The sequence below is a fragment of the Herpailurus yagouaroundi genome, unplaced genomic scaffold (genome assembly GCF_014898765.1).
Source record: "Herpailurus yagouaroundi ecotype Mexico unplaced genomic scaffold, PumYag 202, whole genome shotgun sequence".
NCBI classification, from domain to species: Eukaryota; Metazoa; Chordata; class Mammalia; order Carnivora; family Felidae; genus Herpailurus; species Herpailurus yagouaroundi.
Window position 1 is genome coordinate 5,008,570 of NW_024412433.1, and position 19,602 is coordinate 5,028,171.

The 19,602-nt window shown below is 52.2% G+C and overlaps 1 protein-coding gene across 17 annotated transcripts in view; it reads right to left on the reverse strand.

Annotated features, from left to right (window-relative positions):
* Positions 1 to 19,602, reverse strand: part of AGAP1 (ArfGAP with GTPase domain, ankyrin repeat and PH domain 1) — a 548,021-nt gene that overhangs the window by 378,482 nt on the left and 149,937 nt on the right. Inside the window, exon 1 of one of the 17 annotated variants that reach the window (XM_040450589.1) lies at positions 19,257 to 19,596. The exons of 14 other annotated variants lie outside the window; for them this stretch is intronic. The gene's annotated coding sequence lies outside the window, so the exon portion shown is untranslated. Of the gene's footprint in view, positions 1 to 19,235; positions 19,597 to 19,602 lie in introns of those variants that run through there. 2 more of the 17 variants (XM_040450591.1, XM_040450588.1) reach the window with 2 other exon arrangements.

The window sequence follows — 19,602 nt, forward strand, 5'->3', positions numbered from 1 at the left end:
TATGGAAGGAGGAAAGTAGACGGGAGAGGAATGGGGGGCCGAAGAGAAGGGGGGAGGGGGGAGGGCTGCACCCACAGAGCCGCTGGGGACCTGATGCAGGAGAAGGCCAGGTGTCCAGCTGACAGAGCACAGGGAAGGTGGACCCCGAGCTCCGATACGGGTAGAGGCTAGAAGCACAGGGCTGGGGCGGGCGGGGACCTATGCAGAGGTGTCCACACCTGCCCATGATGATCACTGACCACGGAGGGGCTGGTTCCCATGGAGCCCGCCAACGAAGCCCCCTCACTTTCTGGCTTAGGATACAAAAGCCCCTCGGACGGACGTGCAAAAATCAAACCCGATACGCGTATCTGGTGTCTGAACTTACTCTAACTGATTCACATCCTCTGAAGAAAGTTTTACGACTCTTGGTCACGCGGTCTACCTTGCAACTCGCTATCATGATGGTGTCTGAAAAGTTTCCCGAGACACTGCACGTTTGTTTGTGCCAGGAGACTTAACTTCGCATCCCCAGCTTGCCTCAAGCTCCCTGGAGGTCATCAGCCACTGTCCCCAAGCCGGGTGAGTGCTTCATTTCCGAGGGTGGATCGGGGGCAGGGTGGAGAAGGGGCCACGTGAGGGAGGCCACACTGAGAAGGGGAGGGGAGAGGAGGGGCCTGTGCAGAGGGGCACCCAGAACAACAGGTGATTTTCTTAGGGAGTCCCCAGTGGCATCCACCGTGCAGCACCAACAACGGACCGTGGTTATCTAACCATCTTAGACCCAGTGCTGCTGTATGGTGGGTCAGGGAGGAGAAAGAGGCGAATCACAGCCAGTCACAGACCCCCGGAGGCCTTAACAGGATGCTGGCACGTCTCAAATGATTCTCGGTTTTTTTCGCTTTTAAGTAGGCTCCATACCCAATGTGGGGCTTGAACTCGTGACCCTGAGACCAAGAGTCGCATGCTCTACTGACTGAGCCAGCCAGGCGCCCCTCGAATGATTCTCTTTAACTTGAGGCTGCAACCAGATTTTCAAGATGTGTTCAGTTTACTTTTGTTTACTGTAATGGAAGCGTGTGGAAATTCCTGCCTAGGAGACTCTGTCACCGGCTAGCACAGCCTCTGGAAAGGCCCACGTGTCCCCTCCCTGGCTGAGCAGAAGACACTGGCCTTCTCCACACAGGGCAGCAGAGTACCCCACAGCCCGGGCCCCTCAGTAAGGGGGACACCGCCGCCCCCCCCGCCCCCCCCCCCCCGCTCCGGGCCCTGCCTGGTCTGGGAAATGGGATCTAGAGGGAGGGAAAGAATGTTCCACGAAACATGCCCTACCCCAGGGCTCCAGCTCTCTCTGATCTCCCTCTGAGATCCCAAGCTCACAGCCTCATCAGAGGAAAACCAGCAGCGAGTGATTTCCAAGAAGGCTTCGGGCATATTTAAAATAGCAGCCACGACTCCATGCCAAAGCCTCAGGCTCAGACTCCAAGTGTTTACACGGCTGGATTTAGAACTCTGAAAATAAAACCAGTGGTTTATTCTCAAAACCGATCTCGCTGCTGGACAGAAGGGACGGGCTCCAGTCAGGAGCTAAGAATACACCGCGCTTCGCCTCTTGGTTATCACCTTTATTCAAAACTCAACCTGCACCTAAATGTCCCGGACGTGGAGTATCAAATGCTCCAATTAGGGCTCTGCTTCTGGAACAGAACACAAGCCTGCAGGCCAAGAGGGAGGGAGGTGAGGGGCGTAGGGCGGGCCGCCTGCACCTGCCGGCAGCCCCAGGAGCCCACCCCGACCAGGTGCTGCTTTTACCTTCAAAACGGGAGGGGTCAAGGCTGGGAGGTGGGGGTCAAGGTCCCTTCTAGCTCTAACTTCCCAGGCCATCTTTTAGAAACGTGTCCCGAAGTCCTCCGAGTGCTACCACGCAGCATTGGCCGCAGGTGTGGGTCGGGCAGCAAGACGCCTCCTCACCCAAGGACGAGATAAGAGAAGCCTTTGGGACCATCAGGGACGAGGAGAAGGGACACGTGTCAGTACAGCCTGAAAGCCAGTGAGGACCGAGGGGCTTCCGGTCACCCACGCATTTACAATCGCATCGGACTCATCGAGCACCTGCCAAGCATTAGATCCTTGGACGTCACATCACAGCAACGTGGTCCGAGGAAAACCGGCAGAAAGAAGCACTTGAGAAAACACAGTACACCAAACAAAATACCTGAAAACAAACTTATTACCAGGGAGATGAAATCGGTAAGACGCTGATGAGAGAAACAAAACGAATAAATGCAAAGACATTCCATGCTCATGGACTGGAAGAATCAATAGTGTTAAAATGTCCACGCGACCACAGTAAGCTACAGATTTAATGCCGTCCTATCAAAATACCAACAGCATTTTTCTTTTTAACGTTTATTTATTTTTGAGACAGAGAGAGACAGAGCATGAACAGGGGAGGGTCAGAGAGAGGGGCAGACACAGAATCGGAAACTGTCTCCAGGCTCTGAGCTGTCACCAACAGTATTTTTCAAAGAAAGAGAATAGCCCTAAAACGTATATGGAACCACAACAAAAAAGCCAAATGGCCAAAGCAATCTTCAGAATGAAGAACAAAGCTAAAAGTATCGCAATCCTCAAGTTCAAGGTACACTACAAAGCTGCAGTAATCAAAACAGGATGGAAGCGGACACACTTGTCAGTGGAACAGAAGAGAGAGCAGAGAAATAAACGCACGTCTGTACAGGGAATGAACCTACGACACAGAAGACAGGAATATCCAGCGGGGAAAAGACAGTCTTCAGTAAATGGTGCTGGGAAATCTGGACAGCTACGTGCAAAAGAATGAAGCCAGGCTACTTTTTTACACCACACACAAAAATAAACTCAAAACGGACGTAAGACCTTAATGGGAGACCTGAAGCCGAAGAATCCTAAAAGAAAACACGGGCAGCAATCCCTTGGTCATCGACCTTAGCAAGGTATTTATGGACAGCTCTCCTGAGGAGAGAGAAACACAAGCCAAAATAAACAACTGTGACTGTACGGATATAAAAAATTTTTTTGCACAGTGAAGGAAACCATCAACAAAATAAAAAGGCAACGTACTGAATGGGAGAAGATATTTGCAAACAACATATCTGATAATGGGTTAGTGTCCAGAACATAGGAAGAACTTAATACAACTTAACACCAGAAAAAGAAATAATCTGATTAAAAATGAGCAGAGGACCTGAATAAACATTTCTCCAACGAAGACATCCGGATGGCCAACAGGCACATGAAAAGATGCTCGGCGTCGCTCATCATCAGCGAAATGCAAACCAAAACCACAATGTGATCCCACCTCACGCCTGTCAGAAAGGCGAAAATCACAAACACAAGAAACAACAAGTGTCGACAAGGATGCGGAGAAGCAACCTTTATGCATTGACAGAGGAAATGTAAACTGGTGCAGTCACTGTGGAAACAATACAGAGGTTCTCAAAAAGATGAGAAATAGGGGCGCCTGGGTGGCTCTGTCAGGTGAGCGTCCGACTCTTGATTTCAGCGCAGATCATGATCCCAGGGTTGTGGGATCAAGCCCCGCATCAGACTCCACCCTGAGCACAGGGCTTGAGAGTCTTTCTCTCTCTCCCTTCGTCCCGCTCTCCCCACTTGTGTTCTCTCTTAAAAAGAGGAAAAAAATTAAAAATAGACCTATCATATAATCCAGTAATCCCACTGCTGGGTATTTCCCCAAAGAAAACGAAAACACTAATTCAAAAAGATACATGCACCCCTGTGTTTACTGCAGCCTTATTTACAATAGCCAAGATATGGATGTGGCCTGAATCCACAGATACGTGAATGGATAAAGACGCACACGTAAACACAATGGAATATTACTCGACCATTAAAAAAAAGTGAGATATTGCCATTTGCCACAGTATGGATGGACCTAGAAGGTACTATGTTTAAAGAAGTCTGAGAAACACATAGACTGCATTTCACTTATGTGTGGAATCTAAAAAACAAAAACAGACTCACCAAAACAGCAAACTGGTGATTGCCACAGGTGGGGAGCTAGTGGGATGGACGAAATACGCGAAGGGGGTTAAGACGTACAAGTCTCCCGTTATAAAATAAGTAAGGCGCAGGGATGAAAAGTACAGGACCGGGAGCGGTCGGTCACACGATAATGACGTTGTATGGTGACACGGTAACTACGGTGACCACTCCCCGGTAGCATCGTGCCGAGCGCCTGAGTAATGTATAGACTCGTCCAATCACCGTGCGGTACGCCTGCAACTAATACGACACTGTGTGTCCACCACGCTTCAACAAAAACTTGTAACAACCAGGGGGCAGGGGCGCCTGGGTGGCTCAGTCACTTCAGCATCCAACTCCTGGTTTCAGCTCAGGTCGTGATCTTGCAGATCGTTAGACCGAGTCCCGCATCAGGCCCTGTGCTCACAGCACAGAGCCTACTTGGGATTCTGTCTCTCTTTGTGCCTCTCTCTCCCTCCAAAGAAATAAACAAACATTCAAAAAGAATTTTTTTAACCAAAACATTGTAAATACCACTCAATGTCCTTAAGTGCCCCAGACAGTCCAGAAAACAAAGTATCCAGCCTGACGCCTCGGCTCTTTAAGCCTCCCAGGCAGGGACGATAAACCTCCAGCTCACTGCCCAAGTGCTCAGACAGCAGCCCCGGCCCTGCCAGCCGAGTCTCCACAGGTGCCCACAGGCCTGCAGAAGATTCTACCAACACCCTTTAGGAGTTCCAGGACTGCTCTGAAAAGCAGTGGAAATGTTACCAATCTCTGAGATGCAGGAGGCGGGATCGGGAAGACCCCTGTTGCAGCCTGCCAGTATGAGGCCCATCAGAAAATATTCGTCTGACGGGGCGCCTGGGGGGCTCAGTCGGTTGAGCATCTGACTTCGGCTCAGGTCATGATCTCGCGGCTGGTGAGTTCGAGCCCCGCGTCGGCCCCTGTGCTGGCAGCTCGGAGCCTGGAGCCTGCTTCGGGTTCTGTGTCTCCCTGTCTCTCTGCCCTTCCCCCACACACGCTCGGTCTCTCCAAAATAAAGCAGCATTAAAAAAAAAATTAGAAAGAAAAAAAAATATTTGCCTGAAACGAAATCAGTGGGGGCAGGGGAGGGGGCAGGGAAGAAACAGACCTGAGACCTTCCAAACCTGCACAGGACAAGACCACCAGCACCACGCTGTAAGCTCCCTGTGGCTCACGAACACTCCCCCATTCTCTTGCACGAGACTCCCTTTCTGAGGTCCAAAAATGTTAGGTTCTGGGGCTACGTGAGACATCCTGCGGTCTGCTCATTTCTGCACATTAACAAAGGCACCAATTCTTCTTTTTTTTTAATATAATTTGTCAGATGGGCTTCCAGACAACACCCAGTGCTCATCCCAACAGGTGCCCTCCTCGATGCCCATCACCCGCTTTCCCCTCTCCCCCACCCCCCATCCACCCTCAGTTTGTTCTCTGCATTTAAGAGTCTCTCATGGTTTGCCTCCCTCCCTCTCTGTTTGTAACTATTTTTCCCTCCCCCTCCCCCATTGTCTTCTGTTAAGTTTCTCAAGATCCACATGAGTGAAAACATACAGTATCTGTCTTTCTCTGACTGACTTGTTTCACTCAGCATAACACCTTCCGGTTCCATCCACGTCGCTGCAAACGGCATGATTTCATTCTTTCTCATTGCCAAGTAGTATTCCACTGCATATATAAACCACATCGTCTTTATCCATTCGTCAGTTGGTGGACATTTAGGCTCTTTCCACAATTTGGCTATTGTTGAGAGTGCTGCTATAAACACTGGGGTACATGTGCCCCTGTGCATCAGCACTCCTGCATCCCTTGGGGAAATTCCCAGCAGTGCTATTGCTGGGTCATAGGGTAGGTCTATTTTTAATTTTCTCAGGAACCTCCACACTGTTTTCCAGAGCGGCTGCGCCAGTTTGCATTCCCACCAACAGGGCGAGAGGGTTTCCGTCTCTCCACATCCTCGCCAGCATCTGTTGCTTCCTGAGTTAATTTTAGCCACTCTGACTGGTGTGAGGTGGTATTTCAGTGTGGCTTTGATTTGTGTTTCCCTCATGATGAGCGATGTTGAGCATCTTTTCATGTGTCTGTCGGCCATCTGGACGTCCTCTTTGGAGAAGTGTCTATTCTTGTCTTCTGCGCATTTCTTCGCTGGATTATTTGTTTTTTGGGTGTGGAGTTTGGTGAGTTCTTTATAGATATCGCATACTAGCCCTTTATCCGATTGGTCATTTACAAATATCTTTTCCTATTCCGTCGGTCGCCTTTTAGTTTTGTTGACTGTTTCCTTTGCAGTGCGGAAGCATTTTATCTTCATGAGGTCCCAGTAGTCCATTTTTGCTCTGAATTCCCTCGAAAGGCGCCAATTCTGCATCAGAGATCCGGAGAGCCTAAGAAGGGCAGCACGTTCACGCGGGGCCATCCGATGGGGCAGGAGGGATGCAGCCGCTCACCCTTCCCAAGTGTCACCGCAGCCCCAGTGCCCGGGGCCTTGGGTTTACCTGTGCATCTCTCCACAGATGACCCGCTAACCCCACTGACCTACGGGATAATAATTCGCTTCGCGAGGTTGTCGCTGGAATCAAGGACTCGCGCCCAGCCCGCACACGCTCAGAGGGGGTCGCCGCCACCACTGTGCTGTCGTTGTTTTACTGACACAGAGCAGCAAAAACAGTCTAAAAACAGCAACCAGATCTGTTCTTCAAGTGGCAGTTTGGTGGCAGGAGGACCATGCTGCAGGGCAGAGCACAGGGCCCACGCCTGGCCCTGCGGCCCACAGGCTCTGCTCCCGAGCCGTCCCCTGAACAACCCAAAGGTCATTCCCTGCACCTCCACACACGGTGACTTCCCGCCGGGCACCCTGGAGGGCCGCGTCCACTGAAACAGAGGACAGTTTTCCTTTCAGTGGCAACTCCCTGTGCTGGCCGTGTGGGCACCAGCCAGCCCAGGCACGGTCACGACAGAAACTTCAACAGAAGGGGGAAATTCCAGTCCCCACGGCTACCCCCACCCGACTCGGGAAATGCTCACAGCAAGCCTGGGGAGTGACGAGGTGGGACGAGATGTTCCTGAAAGCAGGCTGGGCACACTGAAGACCTGGGGGAGGCAGAAGGTTCCAGAAATGTGTCTGAAACAGAGGGGCTGCAACCTGAAAGGCATCTGAGCGGACGAGACCCTCGCCGACTCCCGGGACAGGACCGTGCTTCACAAACACACACGGGACCCCACAGGCACACGGAAGCGGGACCCACAACGTGGGCACCTCAACCGCCTGCAGAGCCTTGGCGTCAAGGGCGAACGACCTTTCTGGGATTTGCGTGGCATTCTCTACACAAACCTCCCTGTCCCCGCAAAGGCGCCTGTCCTACGAACGAGGGTGGGGTTTCAAAGGCCGACACAGGGATGGAATTATGGAGAATAAAAGGTTCAGGTGGGCGGGTCCCACCCAGGAATGCTGAACCCAAACTGTGGCCCGAAGGAACCTGACAATTTAACCTCCCGCCGAGGGATCGATATCTACCTCAAGACTTTAAGGAAATGCCACAAAAATCTCCTGCAGCGTGGAAAATTAACTGCCTCGGGAATGTGGATTTGTTTGAGGGCAAACCCCTAGAATCTTCTGTTGAGAATCACGTCTCTGGACACAGAGGCCAAGGGATGCTGTCAGCCGCACCCACCTGACCTTCAACCCTGCACATCAACAGAATGTCAGGTGAAGAAACACGTAAGTAACAAGGCCTTGGGGAGTCCTCAGGACCTGGGCCGAGGGGGGAATCAGGAACACGGTTATTCAAAATGCCTTCCTGGGAACAAGAATTTGAAAGTGGTTGTATCCAAACTGCCTGCGAATATCATAAATATTTTTTCTTATTTTTTTAATGTTTACTTATTTTTGAGAGAGAGAGAGTGAGCAGGGGAGGGGCAGAGAGAGAGGGAGACTCACAGAGTCTGAAGCAGGCTCCAGGCTCTGAGCTGTCAGCACAGAGCCTGATGTGGGGCTTGAACTCAAGGACTGAGAGATCATGACCTGAGCCGAAGTCGGATGCTCAACCGACTGAGCCACCCAGATGCCCCAACGAGCACCGTAAACATTTAAGTGTTCTTCCCAAAGGGACAGCACAGTGGCCTCGAGACCCTTAACTTTTCAGTTCAGGGCTACTTTGCCTATTAAGGTAGTCATAAAATTTAAAAGTTACTGATTTCAATTACACTAAACTACTTTATAACGTACAAGTTTTTGTATTTATATAACATAAATATTATAGAAAACAATAAGTTGTAATAAAATCTTAAATATATATAAAAATAAAGACAAGGGCATTTAAAAATACAAAAGTCAATGGATCTGTTACTTCTGAGGGATTTTTTTGGTTTTTAATGTTTGTTTATTCTTGAGATGGAGAGCACAAGTGGGGAGGAGGCAGAGAGAGGGAGGCAGAGGATCTGAAGGGGACTCTGTGCTGACAGCAGACCTGTGAGATCATGACCTGAGCTGAAGTCAGAGGCTTAACCGACTGAGCCTCCCAGGCACCACAGGATCATTTTTACCCATTCCATCTCAAGGGGAAGAAATTATTTTTTATTTTTCATGGATAGAAGAGCTCACACATGCAGAACCTCACTTTCTGAGCTGGTCAGGGTGGCAGCAGTTCCTTCCATATTGTTCCCTGTTGTTGGAGGCGGATGGGGGGGGGGTCACCACTGAGGGGGCCAGAGCAGATAATGGGGACAAAACACGTACACCCCGCAGTGCCCTAAGTCACACACCCACACATATCCCTGATCCCCCTACTACTAGCCCAGGAGGGCAAGTGTCATTATCAATACTCATTTTCCAAATGAGAAAGCTGAGGCACAGAGAGAGTAAATAGTCTGCTCAAAGACACTCATTCTGGAAAATGGCAAGGACAGACATCCGGCTCCAGATGCCCTCCTCAGCCGGGGAGCCGCTTGGGCCCTAGGACCAGCCTGAAAGGATGTCACGGCACATTTATCACTCCTCCTCTGTGGGAACAAGCGGACGAAACACAGCAGAGCATCACCACAGGGCAACACACGCAAACCAGGTCCGACCCTCCGGAGGTCCCACCGCCCCTCTACGTGCGCAGAGGATGGGAGACCCACAGGACCGTCCTTCTGCACCTGTGCCTCTCTCTACTGTCACAAGCCAATAACCCGACGGTGCCGCAGGCATGCCGGCCCGTGGGCGCCGGTCCAGGCAGGTGGCAGACACAAATTCGCGGCAACCGCGTTAGCCTGTTAGGTTCTACTGCATTTGACTTTCGCTCTTGGGGCAGAAACTTGAGACCTTAGCTCCAGCACAGGGTAGGCGAAGTCTTCAAACGCGAACAGGTCTGGGAAGAGACAAACGCCTTCCCAAGGGTCCGTGTGTCTGTCTTGGGGGAAGGGAGCGGGCAAGGCAGTTAACTCCAGCGGAGTGGGGCTCAGGACCGGAGCGCTGGATTCAAAAGCCCCCTCTCCCAGGGCTCACTCCACCCGCGGGGAGACCCGGGGAAGGGCCGTGGGGAGCGCGAGAGGAGTAGAAGCTCTCGAGAGGCAGCAGACAGACCGGGGGAAAGGAGGAGGAGAGAAGCCTGTGGCCACCGGGTCTTCAAGTACAGCCATGGGCGCTGGCCACCTGACCCGGCGCCACGGCCCTAAGACAGCCCGGCGTTCGGACGAGCAGTGCACCTGCGGGGACCACACAAGCGACGGAGCAGAGCCTCTGGGGCCCGCGGCCACTCTTCCCACGAGACCCGAAGGGGACACTCCGACGGTAAGAACCGGCAGGACAAGCATGCCGACCCGGTGAAGCCTGGGCGTCAAGCACAGGTGCCAGGGCGCCACGAGAAGGCACAGGGCACACGCCAGTACCAGTCACGAGGCATGTCACCTGCTGCCACACGGAGACAAGGCCTAGGGGAGGCCAGACTTCCGCCCGAAGTGCCTGTCTGGGGACTTGAAGAGGCCACCCGGGTCCCGAGATGTGGGCCGGCAGCGGCCCCCCGTCACCCAGCGACCACCGGGGTCAGCAACCAATACGCGGCCCACCGCTCTGCATCCACACGGACGTTCTGTCACTCCCGGTATGGTATTCAACATGTTACAAGCATAAGCACAAGCACTCTACCACGAAATAGGCTTTGGGTCAGACGACTCTGCCCGACCGCAGGCTGACGTGAGCGTTCTGGGCTCACTTCAGGTGGGCCGGGCCCAGCTAGGATGCCCAGTTCAGTTCAGCGTCTTACGTGCGTTTTCCACCTAGGATGCTTCCAATTACAACGGGTTTACCGGCCCCGCACCCCGTGGCTGAGCCCAGGAGGATCTCCTTGTGAAGAGTGAGAACGTCGGCCCCGGAGCAACACAGGTCCAGTGACACCATCTCTGTACCGTTACGTTGGCAAACCAAAGGATTTCGAGATGACGTGGAGCGCTCCAAACGACATTTGTTACCAAATACTCCGCCGAACAACACTGGGTAAATACCGGCGCTCATCACGTTGAAGGTTACACGTCACTGGCAAGAGGACGATCCGTCACCACTCACTGCCACGGAAAGGGGCGTCGTCCTTCGGGTAGGAGGCGGGGTCCTCTGTCCGCCGGGCAGCGCAGTCTGGCCACCGGCCCTCCGGGAGGAAGCGGGAGCGCTGCGGGAAAGGCGCTGCAAGAAACCAGATTTCTGAGATGCACACGCCCTTGGCCTGGGTCGGGGATGACACGAACCCATGTGCTGCAAAGCAATAATCTTCTAGTGACGTGAATGAAGAAAGAGGGGGGACGATTAAGCCAAAGAAGAAAGAGGACTGTCTTCTCCCACCTGATAATTTTCAGGTACGATGGCCAATAATTTAAAAAGCCGCAGTTACACTGAGCCTCGTGGGAAAATACAGGTGACAGACTAAAAACAAAACCCGGGGTCAGTGTATCCTTGCTGTAGCGTGAGGAAGGCCATCAGCCTTCTCCGCGGCACGTACAAATCCAAGCACAGCCACGCGTTTGGGATTTTCCGCCTCGGAGTCTCCTGCAAACTTCACAGAGGCAACCCCTGTAAATCAAAGACGATGCCGTTGAACCACGTGGTTAGCGCCTGCTCTCACATTCTCTCCTGGTCGTCCAGAGCGCCAGCCAGGTGCGGGGTGAACCCCTTACTTAAATGGACGAGGCAGATGGGGCGCAGGGCAGTTGGGTACAGGGCCCGTCTGAGCATCTGCTAGCCAAAGAGTTGTAGCCGAGACTAAACCCACCCCCACCTAAGCCTGCTTCCTCCACGTGGCAACTTCCCATCTCCCAGGATGCACAGGACACTTCTTCCCGCCATCATCGTGGCATCCCCCACGTACCAGCGAAGGCACCCAGGAAAGCGAGCAAGAAGGAAAAAGCCACAATGTCACGCTCAGACGTCCCCCGGCACCCTGGGGCCCAAGGGACTAACGGTGTACCTCCAGGGGATCAATGGCCGAACAGGAGCCCAGGAAGAGTTAGCTGGGGCCGAGGGGGGTGGGGGCGGGGAGCCGCTGGGGAGACAGTGGAGTTGGGGGCAGACAATTTCTGACTGGCAGGCAGATTAGCCAGCAGAACAAAGCGGGAGCCACAGGAGGAGTCAGGCAGGGGCAGGGAAGAAGACCAAGAAATTACGGACAAACCTCCCTTTAAGTTTGGGAGAAAGCCAGTTCCTAGGAGAACAGCAGGTGCAAAACCATCAAAATCCTCGATCCTGAAGGGGCTCTTGACCTGAAAACTGGGATGAGGCCTAACGAGCAACTGCAAACCCCCAGACAGCGAACACAGCACCCCTTCCAACATTCCCTGACTGGACCAGGTGTGGAAGCCTCCAGAGACAGCGAACTCTGCACACAGGAAGGCGGCCTGTTCCAAACCGCGAGGGCTTGTGACAAGAGACTGCCTCGTTGTGAGGCAGGATCCTTTTCCACTGGGTCCCTCTTATGTCCACTTCTCAAATAGCGGGAGACAAGTCTCCACACTCCCGGGCGTCTCTTTCAAAGTAAAAATCTCCAGTGTCTCCAATGTACTTGGCTCCCAGAACCTTCCATGAACCAGATCAGGAAAGTGGATTAGGCACCTACTCTTGAATGCAAGAGATATCAGACTCTCAGAAGGCTGGGATTCCAGTTTGAGAATGAAAATAATCAGAAGAATAAGCTCCAGGGGAATCTGGGTGGCTCAGTCGGTTGAGAGTCCGACTCATGGTTTCGGCTCAGGACATGATGTCACGGTTCATGGGTTCGAGCCCCAAGTCGGGCTCTGTGCTGACAGCTCAGAGCCTGGGGCCTGCTTCGGAGTCTGTGTCTCCCTCGCTCTCTGCCCCTCCTCTGCTCATGCTCACCCTCTCTCTCTCTCTCTCTCAAAAGTAAACAAACATTAAAAAAAAGTTTTGTTTTGTTTTGTTTTGTTTTGTTTTTTAAAGGAGGAGGCGGAGGAGGAAAGGCTCTAAGTATCTGGGAGCTATCGATGAGCTACCTGTGTGGCACCAAAGGAGACAGAACCAGCCCTGCTCAGGTCTCCCACACCTGCCCGGTGCTAAGGTAACAGGATGTAAGTTGCAGGAAAGCAATCAAAGGTGTGCATCCCTAAGTCAGGATCCTGTTTCCGGTGCTTCACAGACCACCCGGTGTCTGCTTGTTCTAAAGCCCTTGCTACGTGAACAGAAAAGCACAAAGCGGATGAACGGCCCCGGCTCCCCATCCCCATCAACGGAAGAAGTGGCCGTCGGAGGGACTCTGACCTGGGCGAAGAACTGGAGAGGGCAGGGGCTGCACCAGAAAGGCCGGAGCCATTGTTCACGGCCTCTGCTCTCAAGGGTCCGTCCGCAGGACCAGCGAAAGGAGCCCGTGAGATGACAGGCACAGGGGAACACAAGACTCCCTCTGACATCCACTCGAATGAGCTCGCGTCCCACTGGCACCCACAGACAATCCACTGAACAAAGGGGGCGGGGCGGCCCCGTGTCCTCACCGGCACAAGAGGCATGCTACCTCCTGCCAAGTCCTGGACCTGCTATCGCACCAGAAATACATTCCGCCCTTGGTAAGGTCCCCAACGGAGGACTATGGAGGAAAGCGACCCTCGCTTTCCCTCTCCCTCCTGCCAACTAAAAATGCACCTCTTAAGATTATCTGCATTTGTTAGATACAGAGAGGCCAGATGAGCCCTTTGCAAGCCTCCCACTGGTGTGTGCCACCCCCGGCACTGAATGAGGGAGAAAAGTCCACTTCCCAACCCAGGAGAGCAGATCTCTCCCCGAGCTCTGAGTCTTTAGGCCCAGGAGTGATGTTAGAACTGAAAACCAACCCTGGAAACAGAAATAACGAGACTGTATAAGAAAAGAGGATAACGAAGATTATGAGAAAACCAGCCAGACGTGGGCTGTTAACATATTCTGAATTACAGAGGCGTCTACATTAATTCTTAATTAACGAGAGACTAGACAACTAACGGGAATGAATGCCTCTGTCAACTGAAAAACATCGCAAGAAACAGAATTTTAAAGGCCGTCGCCTACAAACAAGTAAACATCAACACCCCAGCAGACTCTAATCTGGGCTGAACAAAACCTAGAGCAAAACCATGGCGGGCAGATGGTTCTTCTCTCAAAATGATGCAAAGACAATAATCTCCCTTCTTTTTTGCTAATCTGCTGACCTTAATACCAGTTCTGTTCACCACCTGGGGATATAACGGCAGCTGTATGCGCTTTATCTCAGTCCCTGTCCTTAATAAATAAAAGCTTTACTTTCCTTCATTATCTCACTTTGACATCATTTTTTTTTTAATTTTTTAATCTTTATTTTTGAGAGTGAGACAGAGCGTGGGCGAGGGGAGGAACAGAGAGAGAGGGAGACACACGATCCTAAGCAGGCTCTGGGCTCTGAGCCGTCATCACAGAGCCTGACGCGGGGCTCAAACCCACAGACCATGAGATCATGACCTGGGCTGCAGTTGGACGCTCAACCGACTGACCTACCCAGGCGCCCCTACTGTGACATCAGTTTGATGAACTATTGTTCCAAATCATCGCAGAGGAAAAAAGAAAAAGAAACAGCCTGAAAGAGATTTCCTATGAAAAACAAACACCTTATGCTAAAAAAGCAAAACAACTCACTGTGGAAACCATAACATCCGCTTTTATTTGCCTGATGTTGGCAAAGAGGAATGATTTCTTACAGGTTAACTCCAGAAATCCCAGCCAACTTGCTGACGGAGAAACTCCTCGTTTCCAGTTGCTCAACTCCTAGTGATCCGACAAGACCCAAATCCTTTTACCCCTCGGTGAGGTCTTCACTAATAACTCCTTCTCTTGCTCACAGACCCTTGCTCCCTTTTTTCTTTCCGCCAGCCCTTTCATTAATTCCTGCCACAAACGCTTAGTAAGAGCCCAAGTGGAACCATAGTACCCTTAACTCTGCCGTACAGACAGGAAGAACACAGGCTTCCTTTCCTGCCCAGGAGGGGCTCACGGTCAGAATTGGCAGGTATGCGGACGAGGTTATTATCATACGCTGGGATTAGTAGTGCTCTAACGGAGGAATGTGGTGCAGAGAAATGCAGTCGAGTCTTCCCCTAAGTATCCCGTGAAGCTTCATAGGAACCTCTCCCTCCCCCAGCAGGCTGTCGGGCCTCTGAAGACAGGAGCTCTAGCCCTCTGCTCCCGCTCGGAACATGCCACGGAAACGCAACAGATATTTGTTGATGCAACAGGAAAACAAGCAACTAACAAAAGGGTTAAGCACTACCACTGCCTCATAGCTGAGTCCTCGGTCTGTGAACTGTATGACCAGCCAGATTGCTGCAATGGGCTGACGTGACACCGGAAAATGTCCTTGGCAGGTGGGCTTCTGAACGGGCCTTTGCCGGCACGATCTTCCCGGCTGGCGCCAACAGGTGACTATGCCGATACGACGGGCTCCACGTGGAGAAAATTAACGCATCAAGACACAGTCCGAGCCTCCGGTGCCTGCTTAGGGCGTCCCTGGCTGACCTTTAGGGGCTGCTCTGTTCTCCAGGAAAGCAATCCGACCTCACGACAAGAACAACGAAGGTTTTCCTAAATTACTCTCTAGAGTCATTTATAAAAAGCATGCAATCTCCCAAATACGGAGCACCTAATTCGTTTTAAATGCTTCGCATGAGACACTGAATTATGCTGTTTCTTTAAAACCATGCACGCCCTTCCCAATAACAGAGCAAGTTAACAAATAAAAAGGTACCAAGTTTTTCCAGCAATTTTATTTCACTTAATTGCTGCCTCCTCTCTTTCTCCACAAAGGTGTTGTGCTTCAATTTATTTTATTTTATTTATTTATTTATTTATTTTTAACCATAAGACAGTCCATCAAGCTGCGCAAGCTGAAAGGTACAAATCGGGGGAGGCAGAAATTAAAGAACGAAGCCACTCCTAAAAATGTGCTGTCACATCAGCTGCAAATTACTAATTTGAAAAGCTAACTAACCTCAGTCCGGGCTATCAATGAATCACTTTATTGTGGTAATCAATCCTCCTGGACAGCATCAGAACACCCTACAGACACCTGCCGCCCTGGCAAACAGGAGGGGTGCAGAGAGCACGCAGTGGGAGGGGACGCCCTACAGGGTAATTCATCATTTATTATTTGATCTCTTTTTGCATTAAATTATACTTGTGTCAACAGACTCTGCCCCGGTACATGTGCATCAGGTAATAGGAAACTGCCCTTGATCTGACACAGAGCCCCTCTGAAACGTTCTAGGGCTCCAGATGATAATGAACCTGACAGAGAAGCCTGCCAGGGGTCTCTGGGAGGCGGATGTGTAACGAGGAAGAGGAAAAGCCTAAACAGGTGAGCATGACGGGGATGAAGAAGTACAAGAAAGTCACCCTACAAAGGTGGGTGCTCCCATCCTTTCACCCTAAAGCCTGAAGAATACAGGGGAGAGAGAGGCGCCTGGGTGGCTCAGGAGGTTGAGCGTCCAACTCTTGATTTCGGCTCACGTCATGATACCAGGTTGTGTTCAGCAGGGAGCCCGCTCAAGAATCTGTCTCTCCCCCCACTCCCTCCCTCTCTCTTCCCCTTTTCTGCTCCTCTCCTCTGCTCTTTCTCTAATGTAAAAATTTTTTAAAACATACAGAAAAACCACATGCACGTGATGTGTGAACCTGTGTTTTAAAATAAGATTAACCCTCTTCCTTCCCTACTACTGGCATATAGGTACCTCGTCTAAGATGAAGCTTGTAATTCCAAGAAGTCACGTAAACTATTTAATGTAACAGTTACTTTGTCTCTTAAAGTTTTTTTCCCCCGTGGCCAATTCACAAGGGCTGAAAAAGAGTCCAACAAAAGGAGAACCTGTCCCCGGTGACAAATGTCCTCCAATTCCCCTTAGACTTGAAAGAACTTCGAATTTTTTTTTCATGTTTATTTATTTATCTTGAGAGAGGGGGGGACAGGGGGAGAGAGAGAGAATCCCAAGCAGGCTCCGTGCTGTCAGCGCAAAGCCCGACGCAGGGCTGGGGCCCACGAACCGTGAGATTATGACCTGAGCCGAGATCGAGAGTCAGAAGCTCAACTCACCGGGCCACCCCAAGAACTTCAAAGTGTAGTACCGTGTGGCCAAGACTTAAAGAAAGCTAGAGGCGCTGTTCGTTCTGTATGCTGCATTTCGGTTCCACGACGGTTTAGCCGCAGTGCTGAAATCAGAAAGGGGCTGCAACGTTTCGCAGACTCTCAATGGCAAAACTATTTCTCATTCCGAATGGGAGTACCGCACACTTGGCTACGTTCTGTAACACACAGCACCTCACCTTCCTAAAAGCAAACTTCTCTAGGTCTTGTAAACCCACCTGTCCACACCTGGTTTAGGCAAGACTTTGTACTTTGTGGACTTCTGCCCTATGGACGTTCACGGGGAAAGTGAGCCCGGGTTCTGCTGTGTCTGAACGTTACCTTACGGTATTTTACCTTGAATTCAGAGCTTCACTTCAACAGCACCTGAATCTGAACACTGTGTATCAGAGGAAGCAAACCTACAAAAAGTAGGAAAGTGGAACAACATGAAAAGGCCTGAAAGCTTGGGGACTGCATCTTAACCTGTGACAGACGCCGACTTTACAATAAATAACCCCAAGAACAGGGACACTTCAGGCCTTTCAGCCAAAGGCAGGTGAGGGACGTGGCCTTTTTTTGTGTGATTACCTAGAACTTCAGAATAAAGTGAGATCCTGGAATTCAAACTGTGTGTGCCATAACCCAGCTCAGAGACCTTCAGTTTTTCTACTCAACCCACAATGCTAGCTAATGTTACGTCTCAGACCAAAGCAATTCCACCGAGAGGGGTTGGCCACAAGAAACAAACAAAGCGAGGGTTACTCTAATTATTACTGTTATAATCTTACGCCGCCCTAGAGGGAAAAATTCCAACACGCCTTACGCCTCGACTTTCCAAATCTATTATCAATCCACCTGACCGGTGCCCAAATACCCAAACCCCAATACTTCTAACTTGTATCGCTAGGGACCACGAAGAAACGCATTCTTTCTAAACCGTGCGTGTGCCCTCCCTCCCCTCCACGGGTGCTTGTCCGGAACCCAGGCAGCTAATCCCTATTTTCGCCAAACCCAGAGCAAAGACGCAGGCCTGCTATCGTAGGCCTGTGGTCCTGTGGATTTGAACTTCCACCCAAGGAACGCAAACGACCGCAGGAGCAACTTTACACAAACCGACTTCAACAAAGTAACGCCCATCATTTCTGAGTATCTCAAGAGCATCCAGGGAGGGGTGGGTAATGGCTGGAGTCGAACACAGCCCCTTCTCCAATATCCCAAGGCACGTTCCGCCACAAGGTACGGGCAGCAAGTTAAACTAGAGAAAGCCTGCAAGAAGTGACTTTGTATTACGGCCTCACCTTTTAAAAAAAAAAAAATCAGAATTTACTGCAGGCTCAAGTGCTTAATTTCAAATATTCTCTAACACTTTCCGAGAATCATTAGAAGCACATTAGAACGTGACAAGGTTTAGCTCCAGTTTACCTTCAAACTAGTTCAGCGAGGTCAGTGATTTCTCTGTGCTGGTGGTTTTGAGACAGACCCTGGGCAGCCAGCTGCCTCATGAGGTCCGCCGGGGAGGACTCCGCACTCCAGGGGCGGTGAGTTACCAGCTGAAAACCTCTAATTAAAAGCACACACCGCAGGGTCTCAACTACCCCTCATCTCCACCAACAGCAGGGTTAGGTGATCAGCACATGGATTTCTCCGCGGCGCAATGCATGGGGACCATACCTTTAAGTCTCCCCTCCACCCCCAACATCAGCAGGGGGTTAACAACCCAGCCCCTCCACCCACCCCCAGCCTCTTCCCTTCAGGGTGTTTGACCCCTGCGCACGTGGAGAGAAGGAGATCTGTGTGTTGCGACTTCTGGACGATTCTGACTCCCAGATGCCATCAAGCTTACCTAATTTTTCCAAGAGAGTATTGTCACATCTGCCTTCAAAACCTTCCCTGCGAGGCCCCTGTTGGAGGGCCTAAGGCGAAAGGGAGCATGAAATTTCAGAACAGGTTGCCGGGCTGTGATTATCCTACCCGCATAGAATACATTACTAGCAAACGGAATCCTATCCCAGACTCGCTCTCCCGCTAAAACACCAGAGGCTGTGGGGAGAGGCCTGTATCCCTGACCGCCGGGGTGAACAATCTTCACCGGTATCGCAATAGGTGAGCGCCGTCCAATCAGTGGGGGCCACACCACCCGCACTCACAGACTGTAGCGCCTACAGGGAGACTAGGCTTGAGGGTGGAGGAAAAAATTAACCAAGAGGAATGCGGCTGCCGGAGGCCGGGCGCACCACCTGTGCGGCTGCTTCCAGGCCAAGTCCCAGGCAGCCCACAGGTACCACAGCCAGGGAGCCCACGGAGCTCACGGCCCCGCTTAAAGAAGGCGGTGCCAGCGCCTGCCCTAGAAACACACCGCCTGGCGAGGTGATCTCTCCCCAGGAGGACACAGACCCTGAAAGGCACCACCAGACACGGCCGGAGGCAGGGGAAGCCAAGATCTTCCCGACCGCAGCAGCGTTACCGGGGAAAACCCCGCAGCGCGCGAGCTCCCACCCGGCGTGGCCGCCCGCCGGCTGGCGGCCAGAGACGGCGGCTCCCTTAGCCGCTCCCGAGTCCCAGCGTCCTCTGAGCAGGCCGCTGCGGAGCCAGGCCAGTTCCCACCACTGCCCTCACCTCCCCGGCCGCGCTGCCCACCTCTGCGCGGGGACCCGTCGATGCTCTCGGCGCTGGACGAGTGCGCGTCGGCTGGGGCCCTGCGCAGGCTGAAGTAGCCGCGGGACCGCGAGGCGCCGCTCCGGGGAGAGGGACCGCCGGGCGCGCCGCCATCCCTGCGCGCGAAGATGCCGCTGAAGAAGCGCAGCAGCCGGTGCTCCGAGGCGCCGCCAGGGCCCGCGGCCGCCGCCCGCGCGCGCTCCAGCCGCTGCAGGTCGCTGTTGTCCAGCGTGCGGTTCTTGCTCTTGCTGCGCTCCCAGCGCTCCAGGTCCGAGAGCGCGTCGTTCTTGCTGAGCACCTCGCCCACGTCCAGGGTGTTGCGCTTCTC